Source organism: Marmota monax, unplaced genomic scaffold (genome assembly GCF_021218885.2).
Source record: "Marmota monax isolate L192 unplaced genomic scaffold, Marmota_monax_Labrador192_F-V1.1 WCK01_AAM20220418_F8-fsc00065, whole genome shotgun sequence".
Classification (NCBI taxonomy): Eukaryota; Metazoa; Chordata; class Mammalia; order Rodentia; family Sciuridae; genus Marmota; species Marmota monax.
In genome coordinates this window covers 10,621,771-10,635,524 of record NW_026694038.1, presented here as the reverse complement: position 1 = coordinate 10,635,524, position 13,754 = coordinate 10,621,771, and the positions used below count along the sequence as shown (strand labels likewise).

At 38.4% G+C, this 13,754-nt stretch overlaps 1 long non-coding RNA gene across 1 annotated transcript in view; it reads right to left on the bottom strand.

The window, feature by feature from the left end:
- Window positions 1–7,912: 7,912 nt before the first annotated feature.
- The window catches only part of LOC124106546 (uncharacterized), a 116,850-nt gene continuing 111,008 nt past the window's right edge, over window positions 7,913–13,754 (bottom strand). Inside the window, exon 4 of the long non-coding RNA XR_006856091.2 lies at window positions 7,913–11,716. This is a non-coding gene — a long non-coding RNA (uncharacterized LOC124106546). The remainder of the gene's footprint in view (window positions 11,717–13,754) is intronic.

Genomic DNA, 13,754 nt, shown 5'->3' with positions numbered 1-13,754 from the left:
ACTTGATAGTTCACCTTGGTGAGAGAAGACTGGAATTACTGTCCCCCAGGAGACACTGGTGTTGTCTACGGCTTTCCTTTGCTTTTTTAAATGTATCCCATAAAAAGAAAAAACAAAGACGAATTTATAAAACTGTTGCAAGAAAAAGGACTTTGTGTTATGTCAGATGGATCACAGAGGAAGAAATGGTTTGTAAAACAGAGGCCCCCTACTCTATCCTCAGGCTGGCTTCCACCTCTCTAAGTAAATCTCATGACCTCTAAAAACTCATTTTTATTCTGTAGAAAGTGTAAGTGGCGTATTTGCTTGAGTCGGGCAGGTGAGTGTGCTTCCGCCCAGCATTTTGAGTTGGTCTATGGAAGTCGCACTGGCACCCTTTCTCCTGAGCATTCCTACACTTGGGACAGAACTCAAAGATGTCCTGCATCCAGTCACTTTAGGCCTGAGCCTTCATGCCCTGTTCCTCCCTGCCCCACCAGAAGGCAGTTCTCAGGTAAAAAAACTCCAGGGACCTGGAGGCTCTGCCAAGTGACAAGAGCACTGACTCTCTAGCTGCTCAGACATGACACAGAGGCCATGGGGGGTGACTCCTTCCACCACAACCTTTGGCAAAATTCTGCCAATTCATCTTCACACAGTAGAATTCTTGCCCAGTCCTGGAAACAACCAGTGGACGATGGAGAGGGAGCTTGGTACAGGACAGCAGGGTTCCAGCCTCTGAGCTGGTGGGGCAGAGGCCAAGATGCAGGACTCCTTCACCTCCCAGCCTCCACTTTCTAACAAGGTGAGGAGTTTCCGGGAGCTTGGGAACAGAGAGGATGGACTGAAGGGTGATTCCACTCGTTTTGTTACATTGTGTTATGTTAGTTCATCCCCATTAAGAAATGTTTTGACCAATTAGTTATCATTTCAGAGAGAAAGGGGCCCCTAGGGGTTATGTATAAACATAGTTTGGGGCTTCTTTGCAGGTTCCAGGGCAAAAATAATACCTAGCTCTTCAAAAAGAATATGTGGCCATATCCCCTCCCCAAGATGGTCAATTCTTGGGGGGTTTTTGCCATCAGAGGTGCTTCCTGGGAGAACTCCAGCCTGGAGAGTGAGGTGCCCTTCACTGTGTATACAACCTGGCCAATGTGCTAATGCTGTGTAGTTTGTCTCTTGGTTCTATTTTTCTTCATGAACAAACCTGTATGAGAGAGAAAGTGCAACCATAAGCATTGCTCAGCATCAAGTAATTGGCAAGTACCAATCTTACGTCACAATACCTGCCCCTCTTTCAGGTCTCCTCTTCCCATATTTATACTATGTCACTTGACAGAGTCAGGTTGCATACACAGTGAGGGACATCTCCCTCTCCAGGATGGAGTTCTCCCAGGAAGCACCTTTGATAGCAGAAACCCACCTTTAGCTCTTCCATGATGAACTTTTCCTTTCCTGTACTTTGATCAATGAGAAGATGGTCTGCCTTCAGCAGGTGTCTCTCTCAGTGGCTAACATAATATCACTGCAACATACATTTGTGCAATAAGCCAATGAGTGAATAACTGAATGGATTCCTAATACATTAACAATCTATAGTGGTTACCCATTTTCTTATGTATTTCCCAGAATTCAACTGTGCATCCTTTTATGGAAGGAACTGTGTCTGCCTCCTTCACCAGAACTGGGTATCCCTGTGCTAAGGATAGTAAGTTTTTAAAGTATGGAAGGCAGAAAGGGACTGGGAGGGATTCTGATTTCCTAAGAGTTTGTCAGCTAGTTGGAGAGGCCAGGTTAACTCATGTGAAATAACTTTAGAATGATGAGCAGCTAAGCTGGTAGATGGAACTTTCAGAGATCTCAAGATGCCCAGAGAAGGTTAGGCTATGTAAATTGCCTGGTGATTGAGAGGTCACAAAGCTCTGTCCAGGAAAAGACTGGCTGGGAGGCCAACTCTGAGGCCAGAGTTTGGAGGGGACAATATTGGAAGTCTGCAGGTTTCTGAAAGGAAAGGAAATGTTGCTAACTGACCTATGGTCACCGGATTAAGATTCTAGATCTCCAGTGATCAGAGGTAAGTGGGAGCCTTTGGTCCCTTCTCCCCTAACCTTCTACCTAGAGTTGGGCTACAGTGAAGGCAGCAGGCACTGGGCCTCACCAAAAAGCCTGTCTCAGCATTCAGGACACGCATACCACACCTGCTCTGGTAAACTCACTTCCAGCCTTCTAATTTTTGTGCACTTGACAAGTGCTTTGCATGAAAGACTCACTTAAAATATGTAACTGCATTTTAGGGTCAGGAGAATATGCTAAACTCCTACTTGGACTGGGAGACAGACTGTCTTAAATGACATAACATAAAACCAGAGGGAACCCTTGCCTACAGAGTTAGGCCCCTATTTCTACCAACTTCTTATTCCTAATTCATACAGACGCAAAATGTCTAGTCAATGTGTATGTACTTATGTTTCACTAATGAAACAATCATTTCTCAGCATCCACGGGGGAGAGAATTCAGGACCTGTTTAGATATTAAAATCCACAGATGCTCAAGTTCCTTATATAAAATAGTGTGGCATTTGCATATAATCTATGTCCATCCTACCATAGTCTTTAAATCACCCCTAGATTACTTATAATATCCAATTGGCTGTAAATAGTTTCCATGGTGAATTAGGGAATAATGGCAAGGAAAAAACTCTGTACATATCCATTACATGTGCAATTCCACCCTCCCCCCACCCCCAAAATACTTCAGATCTCCTCTTGGTTGAATCCATGGATGTAAAACCTATGGATAAAGAGGGCCAATTGTATTTCTATTTCTCTTTATGCTAATCTCTCCTCCTCCTCCGGTGCATTTGCATGAGGAGTGGTGAGATAGCCATCTCCTTCGATGAGTTGATCTCATTAAAATATCCCAAATGCCAATTCATGTCCTTGTAGTGTTTGTGATTAGGTTTCTTCTAAGGATAACTAACTACCTCTCGTGTTTGAATTACAACAGTGTACCCACCTGCATGGCTCACAGTGCTTATGCTGAAAATGTTAGAAGTGCATTATGTACAGTACAACAGAGAATTCTGAAAATTTCTGAGTTTAGGAAGATTGGTCATCCTTGTGCTTGTGTGGATGGGATCCTCCAGGACAATGAGAAAAGACAGGCATCTAAGTGCAGAGACATTAAAACCAACTGACTCAACCTGAAATGTGTCAGGAATTTTTAAAATATTCTTTTAGTTACAGATGGACATAATACCTTTATTTTGTTTGCTTATGTATTTATTTATTGTGGTGCTGAGGATCAAACCCAGTGCCTCACATGAGCTAGGCAGGTGCTCTACCACTGAGCCACAACCTCAGCCTCCTGCTTTATCATCTTTGGACCTGAATTATTTGAACAACTCTCTAGCCAGTCTCCCTGCCTTGAATATTTTCTTGTCACCCTTGTCCCCACCCCAGGACAATCTATTCTTTTAATAATCATTAGGGTATTTTCTTTAAAATAAAATTTAATGTGAGCCTGTCCACTCCTCATAAGATGAAGTCAAAATTTTTAAATTCCTCAGCAAAGCTTAGAGATCCTCCACTTCCCCCAACACACACACCAAATTTAATCCAAGTTTTCTCTGTAGACTTGAGTCCAACCTTGCTGTGGACACCTCCTGTCACATCCTGCCTTCAGATTAACTGTAGGATCAAGATGGAATGTTTATAGTTAAGATCCTGCCCACCCCATCTCATTCATGCATCAGTACCTTTGCATTGGATGTTCTCATTTTTCTGACACACCCACCTCACCCCATGTGACCAGTCCTTACTTAGCCTGTAAGACTCTCCCACTGATCCATGTGGTTATTTTATCATAGCACTGACCAGGTGATAATGACACAATCTCTTGGCCTATGGGCCTCTATCCTCTAGACTGTAAAGATAAAGGCAGAAACACCTTTTCCTCAGGGCATCTGAAGACCAAGCTCATGGCTCATTTAATGTTTATTCTGCTAAATGAATGTGCTCATTTAATGTTTATAAAATGTAAGTGCTCATTTAATGTTTACTCTGGCTAAATGAACAAAAGGACTGAATGGAGAAGATGGTGTATCACTGCATGTCAGTGGGAGTTTGCCACATTTTCTGTATTTGGAGTTTATCCTGGAAATAGACTCTGAATATTCACCCATTGTCTTTTCTTTCACTGTCCAAGCCAATAAAACTACAGAGGAATGGTAATGAATGGAAAAGAAACAGAATGCATTCTTTTCATGAACATAAGGTAGTAAGATAATTGAGTGCAATACAAGTGGGACTGCAGAGGGTACTCAACATGAATTAGGCAGTGAAACGTTTTATGAAGAGTCATGGAAAAGGAATTTTTAATGAAAAGTTGTATGGTGTTGAGATTGTTTTTGAGGGTTTGTTGTTTTCTTTAATATCTTTATTGAGGTATCATTAATTGCATGTATTTATACCATTTATTTTCTTTTTGGAGGTACCAGGGAGAGAAAAGAAGTGATATAGGATGTGATGATTATGAGGGAGGAGGAGAGAAGAGGTAAAAAATTAAAGGAAAATGAAAGAAGGAACAACAGATATTGGCTACTAGCTGAAGAAAAGAATCAAGGGAAACAGATGAAAATGTATATATATATATATATATATATATAAAGTAAAAATTATTTAAAATAAAAATATAAAACAAAACTAAAATATACTAATAAAACATTCCAGTTCCCAAAAAACTAATCCATGAAAAATAACTGGCTTCAAAAATGCTAGAAATGAGAAAAAAACCAAATATGATTATGTATAAATGTTCATGTACCAGTAAAGTCACAATTAAATAGAGAAAAAGAATTTTTTAAAACTCAATGAAAAGTTCAAAAATTCTTTCTGTTGCATTCTCAGCTTCTCTTCTCAGCAGTTTTAGGTGTGACGTCTGGAGTGTGATGCTCCACCCTCTGGATTACTGGAGTGAGAGAGGTAGTAAGGTAGGTGGAATTCCTAGAAGCAGGGTTTAGTCTTAGGTGGGTTCCAGGCTCCTCACCAAATGCCAGTTGTTCTGGGGGTTTTAAACCAGGGCACCTCCAGTGCCCAGTTTTGCTGGTCCATGCTGGAAGACTTTAACCCAGGGATCTCTCCTGGGTTCCACTTGTGTGGTAGGGGACCCAATTTTTAGTTCCCTATGTCACCTAAGACCCCATGTTTCCTGGTATTAGGTTCAGTCTCCAAACTCTATTTTTTGTCACTATAGTAGTTTGCTATTCATAGAGCTTTATTTAAATCCCTTTATTCCTTCTCTTTTGGAGGGCTTATATTATCATTTTGAGATTGATTCACATAGTAGCATATATTAATGGTTCATTCCCTTTATTTATTGATGAGTATTATTCCATTAGATGGATCTATCAGTTTATCCATCTTCACTTGTAGATGATGAGTGGTGTTCAGCATGTGGCTATTCAATAAAGCTGCCATGAACACTCACGGAGTCTCTATGTGAACGTAAGGTTTCCTTGTCATTGAATAAATGCCTACAAGTGGAATGGCTGGGTCGTACTGTATGTGTATGTGTGTGTGAGAGCATGTATTTAACTTTTAAATAAAAATTTCCAAATTATTTTCCAAGATACTTGTGCCACTTTACATTCCCTGCAGCCACGTGAGTGTTTCCCACTCCTCCACCATCCATACTTTCTTGTTTGATTGGTATCTCTGTGCTTCTTTTAAACCATAGATTTCCCCTCCATTTTTTTAAAATAAATTTTTTATTTTTTAGAATAGTTTTAGACTTCCAGAGAAGAAGGTAGTACAGAGTTTTCTCATGTACCTCTTATCTAATTCCCCTTTAACAGTATCTACAGTAGTATTAATATCTGTTTATTATAATGAATGAGCCGAGATAAATACATTATTGTTAACTTAAATCCATAATTCAGATTTCTTATTTTTTAGCCTAATGTCCTTTTTCTGTTCCAGGTTCTCTTCCAGGACACCACTTTACATATAGTTGTCATGTCCCCTTAGATTCTCTTGGCTGTGACAATTTCTCAGACTTTATCTTTGACAAGCTTGACAGTTTTGAGGAGTACTGGTCAGGTATTTTGTAGAACATCCCTAAACAGATCTGTCTGACTTTTTTTCATGTATAAAGGGATTATACATTAGTTTTAGGTTTGGAGGCAGAACACCACAGAGGTGAAATGCTGTTTCCATCACATTATATCAGACCTACTGTTGATGTGGACCTTGATCACCTAACTGAGGTAGTTTGTTAGGTTTCTCCACTGTACAGTTACTCCTTTTCACCTTCCCCACACATGACTCTTTGGAAGGAAGTCACCATGTGCACCCCCACACTTAGGAAGATTATGAGTCACCTTTTTGAGGTGAGAGGATTTACATAAATTATTTGTAATTCTTTTACATAGTAGATTTCTCTCCTCCCAAGTTATTTATTCAATAATTTATTTAAATTTTTATGAGTGCAGAAAATTATTATTGTTATTGTTGTTGTTATATTCAGATCTACTTTATTTTGTTGCTCAAATAGTTCCAGGCTTGGCCATAAAGAGCATTTTCAGTTGTATTGGCTCTTGTGTACCTTTTATAAAGCCCATCATTGTATTATTGTGATGGATTTTTTTTCTTTCTATTTTCTGCTCTTCTCCTTTATCTTCTTCCTTATTCTTTCCTCCTCCTCCTGTCCTTCCTCCTCCTCTTCTTCCTTCTCCTCCTTCTCATTCTTACCTTGTGGGACTACAAGATACTCCAGTTTCATGTTTATAAATCCTACCCAGTTCTTCAATCAGCCATTTCTCCAAGGAGCCCTGGTTCCTTTTATTGCAGAAAGCTCATTGTTCTAGCTCTGTCAGCCAGCATAGCAAGATAGTGTGTTCATAATTAACTCATATATATATATATATATATATATATATATATATATATATTTCTATATGGTATTGCCTTGGTAGACAAATTTTAGTATATATAAGAATTCCCAGTGGATGTTTTGGAATTGCAGATATTTTGTACTTGGGGATAAGGATTCCATAAGAATGGGGTAGAGCACTTCGTACAAGACCCTCCAAGATTCTGATGCTCTGATGTTTGCTGACCATACCTGGAAAAGCATTGATCAAAGGCTTGCACGGGAACTTGGTCATGTTCTCTAATGTATTTGGTAATTTGTACCAGATTTCCAGATACCTTTTTAAAATTTCCATGTCTTCCTCTGACCTCATCTTTTGTTTGTATAAATAAACAGAGTTGGAGTCTCCAACACAAAATTGGTAACATTTTAGCTTCAAAATTCAAAGAAGAACCAGCCAACAGGTGAAAGACCATTGGCATTCTTTCAGGAAGAGAGGACAAAGGTTCACCTGTAACTATAATGAAATTGTCACTCTGACAATTTGAGAAAGCCCCCCCCCCTTTTTTTTTAGTTTACCTGGGAAACAAGGTTGTAGAAACTTTTCCAGTTAAAGTTAGGCAAACTGGGATTCTCAATTTCTTTACAAATAGCGTTCTAACTTTGGGAATTTCTTGACCCCATGAACCTGGGAATATTAATAACTAATAATAATAACTTTTTGCAAGGCAGTTGATAAATTCAAATTACTGCAAAGATATAGTCAAAGAGACAAAGTTCATGGGGGAAAACACAGATGCAGTGTACATCTATGGAATAATTTTAGAAGGAATGAAAGGGTACATAATGCCCTCATCAACATACTCTCCAGGAATCAGTTTTTTTTTCCCAGAACATAATTCCTAACAGTTTCTCATATATCCTTCCATAGATTTTTCCACAAAAATAAATACATATATATTCATCATAATGTGTTTATCATCATATATGTTCTGTAACTTGATTCACAGTAAGAGAAACACATATTAAAACTATAATTAAGTATGTTTTCACCCATCATATTGGCCAAGACAATTTCATATACTGTGTTGATGAGAATGTGAAGAATAGGCATTTCTTTCTCTACAGGTAAGTTTGTCAATAAAAATAAAAATCTTTATACATTTTAAACCAGAAATTTTAATTCCAAGCATTTTTACTGTAAATACAAGTATATATAGGAAATGAAGCATTCATGACAATATTGTTCATAATAGCAAAATATTAGAAATATCATGTCAATTACTGATGAAATTAAAACAGGTGACACAGGTTATCTATATAATATAATGTAGTCATTAAAATAACAATGTATACTTTCATTGGAGGCTCTCTAGTACGTATATGCCTAAACATATATGATGAATATACTTGTATTTATTTGTGTAGAAAAATCTATGGAAGGATATATGAGAAACTATTAAGAACTATGTGCTAGAATAAAACTGATTCCTGGAGAGTATGTTGGTGAGGGCATTACGTACCCTTTTCTTCCTTTCAAAATTAATCAATTAATTAACTAAAATGTTTTCAACTCTTCACTTTGAAAAAATTTAGAACTTAGAAAAAAGTTACAAAAAATATGTAAGACATTGTATCTTTCAAAGGCTAACACCTTATATCACCACATTATAGGAAGCTAACCTTAATATGATGCTATTAGCTGTGTATAGACCTTCTCAAATGTCTCTGGTTGTATCATTAGTTGTCCTTTTCCTGTTCCAAGATAAAGTTTTCATATCACTTTACTATCTTCCAATCTCAGCTGGTCCTCAGTTTTTCTGGTCTTTCATGACCTTGATGGGTACCCTTCCTGCTATTGTGTGGGATGCATGCATTTGGAGGCTTATCTGATGTTTCCTTCTGAAGACACTCAGGTAACATATTTTTGGCATGAACCCCACAGAAGCAGCACAGCACATCAGGAGAAATCTGATGTTGTGGTGTCTCCATATTGGTGATCTCAACTTTGATTGCCTGGTTAAGATTGGGGTTTCTTTTCTTTGAAGTTATTCTTTTTCTCCATTGTGGGGAGACACATAGAAACCAGGCAAATATTTTTTTCTCAGCATATTTATGGTAGTAATTTTAACCCCTAGTGATGATTCTTGCCTCTAACATTTAATAATTTATAACATTTAATTTAATTTTAACTCCTATTGATGATTCTTGCCTATAATATTAATTACTAATTGCTTCCCAGTTAGTAATTTCTAGTTTCATCATCCTCTACCCTTGTGGATTAAATTCTACTACGAGCGAAAGCTGTCTCTCCTCCATTTTAAAAACTTATTTATTTAATGGTATCACTAGGGACTCATGGATATTTATTTTATTCTGTTTGTTATAATCTATTATTGTTGACAGATATTTTGTTAGTCAGATTATCACACGGTTGACCATTGGGAGACCCTTGAATTTGACCTGTATGTCCTTTTCACATGTCCCAATCATATTTTGAGTACTTCCTCACTTCATGGCACCACAAGATATTCCTGGTTCTTATATTCTTCCTGCCCATACCTGGAATCTGCCATTTCTCCAAAGATCCTTGGTTCTTGTCATAAGCAAACATTATTTATAAACCAATATTTAATCAGTAAATATGTTCTTTGGTACTGGAACGTGATTGCTTTAAGTCCCTTAGAGCAGACAGAGCTAAGAATATAGACATATGTGTATGGAGATATACATACACAGTTCATATTGATCATAAATTTATATCAGCATCTCTAATCTAAACCCACAACACCAATTCTGTTTTCTTTTCAGCTATTCTTATCTACAATTCCTTTCTATTAGAATGAGAAAATTGGCTTTCATCATCCATATTACTTATTTGCTCAATCCTAGAATACCCAAAATAGCTTCAGAATTGCTAATCAATATCTCCATAAAAAGTAAAATTACAGACTAGAGTATATACCATTTGTATTCAGCTATACTTTTACTTTAGTCTTACTAAATGTAGCCAAGATACTGTTTCTAGAATTACCTACTTCTCTCCTTCCTACCTTCTGCACTATGGTTCTGCTATCCATTTGTAATCCAGTTGGGTTCATTTGTTGTTATTTATATTTTATTTTATGGATCTCCAGAATGATTTTTATTTAATTATTGATTTCCTTTTCTTTTTAGTATGTGCAACATCATTATAACTCTGAAAGTCAGACCCTTATAGAAAGGCATACCCCTTGTCCTGTATTCCATTCCTTCTTTTTATCTATTTTGTTCCTGACTTCCTTCTAGGGAGCCAATCTCAGTTTCAGGCTTATTCTCCCTGTATTAATTTGTGTGAAACTGAGCAAATGTATGTATATACTTTTGCTCCTCCTTTCCTACATGAAAGGTAACATACTGGGTACTCATTTGCACTTTTTTCCATTTAACAATGTATTCTGGAACTATCTCCATATCAGATCATTGAGATCTCCCACATTTATTTATATAACTGAATAGCACTCCAGTATGTGACTTTCTTAGTGTATTCCGATAATCTCCTATGCATGAGCATTTAGATTGTTTTCCATACTTTGTATTTGAAAATAATACTGGGATAAATAAACTTATGAAAAGGTATTTTTCTGCTCTTGGGAATATCTTCAGGGTATATTCCTAAATTTGGGGGATTTCTGGATTGAAAATAAGTACACAGGGAACTTTGATCTTGCCTCCATCCAGGGTCTACCAATTTGCCACCACAGTGTATGAAAATGCCTGTTTCCTACAGTCTCAGCAAGACACTGCTGTCATCTGTCATGCTTTTTGAAATTTTACAAATTTTATAGATGAGAAATGGTATAGCATTTTTTAAAGATGGAATTTTAAGTTTCATTTCCTTAATTATGAATTTGAGCATCTTTTAATATGTTTAAAGGCATATTTACATCTCTTTAAAAATTATCTTAATCATTTTTTTCCTACAGGGTTTTTTGGCCCTTTATTACTTGATGCTTAAGAGCGTTTCAAACATTAGAAATATAGGTCCTTATGATATGTTGTATCAATTCTTCCTTCAAAATTTTATATTAATATATATAGCACTTGTTTTTTAAAAATTTAAATGCACAGGAACACATTTTGTAGGAACTAAAAGGAAAAGAGGGGCAAGATTGCAGGATGGAAGTAATTTTACCTGCTTTTTTGCAAGCATTGCTCTCTCTCCTTTTGAGTTTTTTCTGATTTTTATTTTTTGTGTGCAGTGCTAGGGATTGGGCCCAGGGACACTCTACCATTGAGCTGCATACCCTGACCTATTTATTTATTTATTTATTTATTTAAAGACTGTCTTGCTAAGTTTCCCAGGCTGGCCTTGAACTTGCAATCCTCCTGCCTCAGCTTCCTGTGTATCTGGGATCACAGATGTGTGCCACCTTGCCAGGCTAGCAAGCAGCCTCTCTTGATCCTCACAAATTTCTACCTGTTCTTTCTCTTAGAAAACTTCCAAGTCCATTAGCAGGCCTGTCCTAACTTGGAAGTGTTGGTGAATGGCCAGGTCTAAGCAACTGAAGGTCAGCCCACTCTCTCCTTGTAGGTTTGGTACATGTGCCTGTGCTGGGTCACTAGTTCCAGGAAATAAATGGGGGCATTACATGCATGACTAAATTTCCCTCCTCGTGGTGTCCCCGTGCTCCAGCAAAAATTGCAGGAATGATGATCCTGGAAGCCTGACAGATCTTCCCTTCTAAATATAAATGCAGGACACTAAAAATAAACAGTGTTAAAGGTGAGTTTCAGTGGTTCCTAAAATGCCAGTACACCAAGGGTAGAAACTATCTCCCAAGGAGCCAGGAAGGAACAGGTGTCTGTGTGCTTCTAATCGGGCTTCTGCAAATGAAAAGAGAAAGAGTGTGAGAACTGCTGAATAGCTGGAATATGTTTTTTTTTTTTTTAAATTTAGCTAAAGGCAGGACAGCAGGAAACAATTCTATCATCTAGTATGTTTTTCCAGGTCCTTTAGTACACAGAGTCCATTGGAATGGAATTGGTCTTGATGAGCCCACCTCAGCAAACTAGGGCTGAAAGAATGGAGGGATGAATCTCCCAATCATCAGAATATCAGCCAAGTATTTGAACAGTGCTGAGTTCATAGAACCACAAGTCAACCAGGAGAGGCCTGCGACCACAGGACAGTCTTACCATATGTTTGGATAAATGAAAACTATCTTATACCACCTTGTGTGATTAGTAAGATCCTGAAGGCTGATGCTGTAGAAGTTTTCTTAGTCAGCTTTTTAACTGCTGTGACTAAAGGACCTGACCAGATTTATTTAGGGGCTCATGGTTTCAGAGGTCTTAGTCCATAGAAATCCAGCTCCATTCCTCGGGCTCTAGGTGAGGCAGAACATCATGACAGAAGAGTGTGGTGGAGGGAAGCAGCTCACATGGTGGTCAGGAAGCATGCAGAGAGAGACCCCACTCTCCAGATACAAATATATCCCATAGTCACACCCCCAATTCCCACCTCTTTCAGCCACACCCTACCACTTCAGTTACCACTCAGTTAATCCCTCTCAGGGGATTAATTCACTGATTGGGTAAAGACTCTCACAACCCAATCAATTCTCCTCTGATCCTTCTTGCACTATTCACATATGAGCTTTTGGGGGACATCTCACATCCAAACTGTAACAAGTTCAGATAGGAAAGGCAAGACAGAGAGCACAGAACAGCAAGACTCCTAGACAAGTAACTCAAAAGCAGACAGAGCCAGTAGTACCATCCGTGGGAGAGATTTAGGACAGGATTTTGCCAACACCCAACTTTACAAAATGCATCAGGTAACTGCCAGGAAAGAATCAAGCTTAGATCAAGCAAACCTGAAATTAAAAGACCCACACCTGTAAACAAGGTCTGGTCCTGTTTCAGTTGCCAAGTGGAGAAGAAAGCACACTTGAATGCAGGCAATAGCAGACACATGAGAACCCAAGTTATGTAACCAGTTACCGGACAATCTTATCTTCATCACAAAGAATGGGACTATAATGCTTATCTGGCCTCAGTGTTACTGCAAGATGTATTTTCTGCAGCCACTCCCTGCAACCCTTCCCCACAAATGCATCCTACATAACCAGTCACAGACTTTCTCTGAACAGGTTATATTTACATACTCTTTCATTTCTTGTTTTTACTATTCATTTTGCCTTTAATGGCATTCATTTATTCTTTATCAACAATTTTTTTATTTGTTTAACAATTATGACTGAGTTTTTGATTTGCCATCTATGTCCTGGGCACTGTGCTAGATGCTGTGGATATTATGTTTCTGTGTGAACAAACCTGACATGATCCCTACCCTGAGAGGGCAGAGAGAGTAAACAGAAAGAAATATGTATTATCACATTGTGATAAAGGATAGAAGAAAACAATGATGCTCTGAGATAAAAATGATGGAATGTTGTTAGGAAAGGCCTCTCTGTTACCTGCTCTGTGAGCATTCCCTGACCAGCCCACACACGAGACCTACTGTCATAGCTCCTGTTTTCCATTTGACACTTACCTTTTGCAGTTAGTTATTGGTGTATCCAGGCCTCTGTGCACACCGACCATTAGTTTGCTCAATACAAGTAGAACAAAGAGAAATGCACACGGAATTTGGAGTCAGAGGGACCGAATGTGAATCCCAGAGTTCCTTAAACTCTGCGATATTTAACCTTCTAATCTCATGATTTTAATCTGTGTTCCCTGGAAGTAGAGCCTAAGGTAGAAAGTCTGGTGTGCAAGTAGCTGATTGGAGAAGAGATCCCAGGAGTAGGAGTGAGGGATAGGAAGCAGAATGGGGAAGAAGAAAGGCCCATGCAAGGATGCACTGCTGAGTTGGCAGTGGGCCATGGGGCCTCAGCAAGAGCCTATGAAAGGGTCTCGG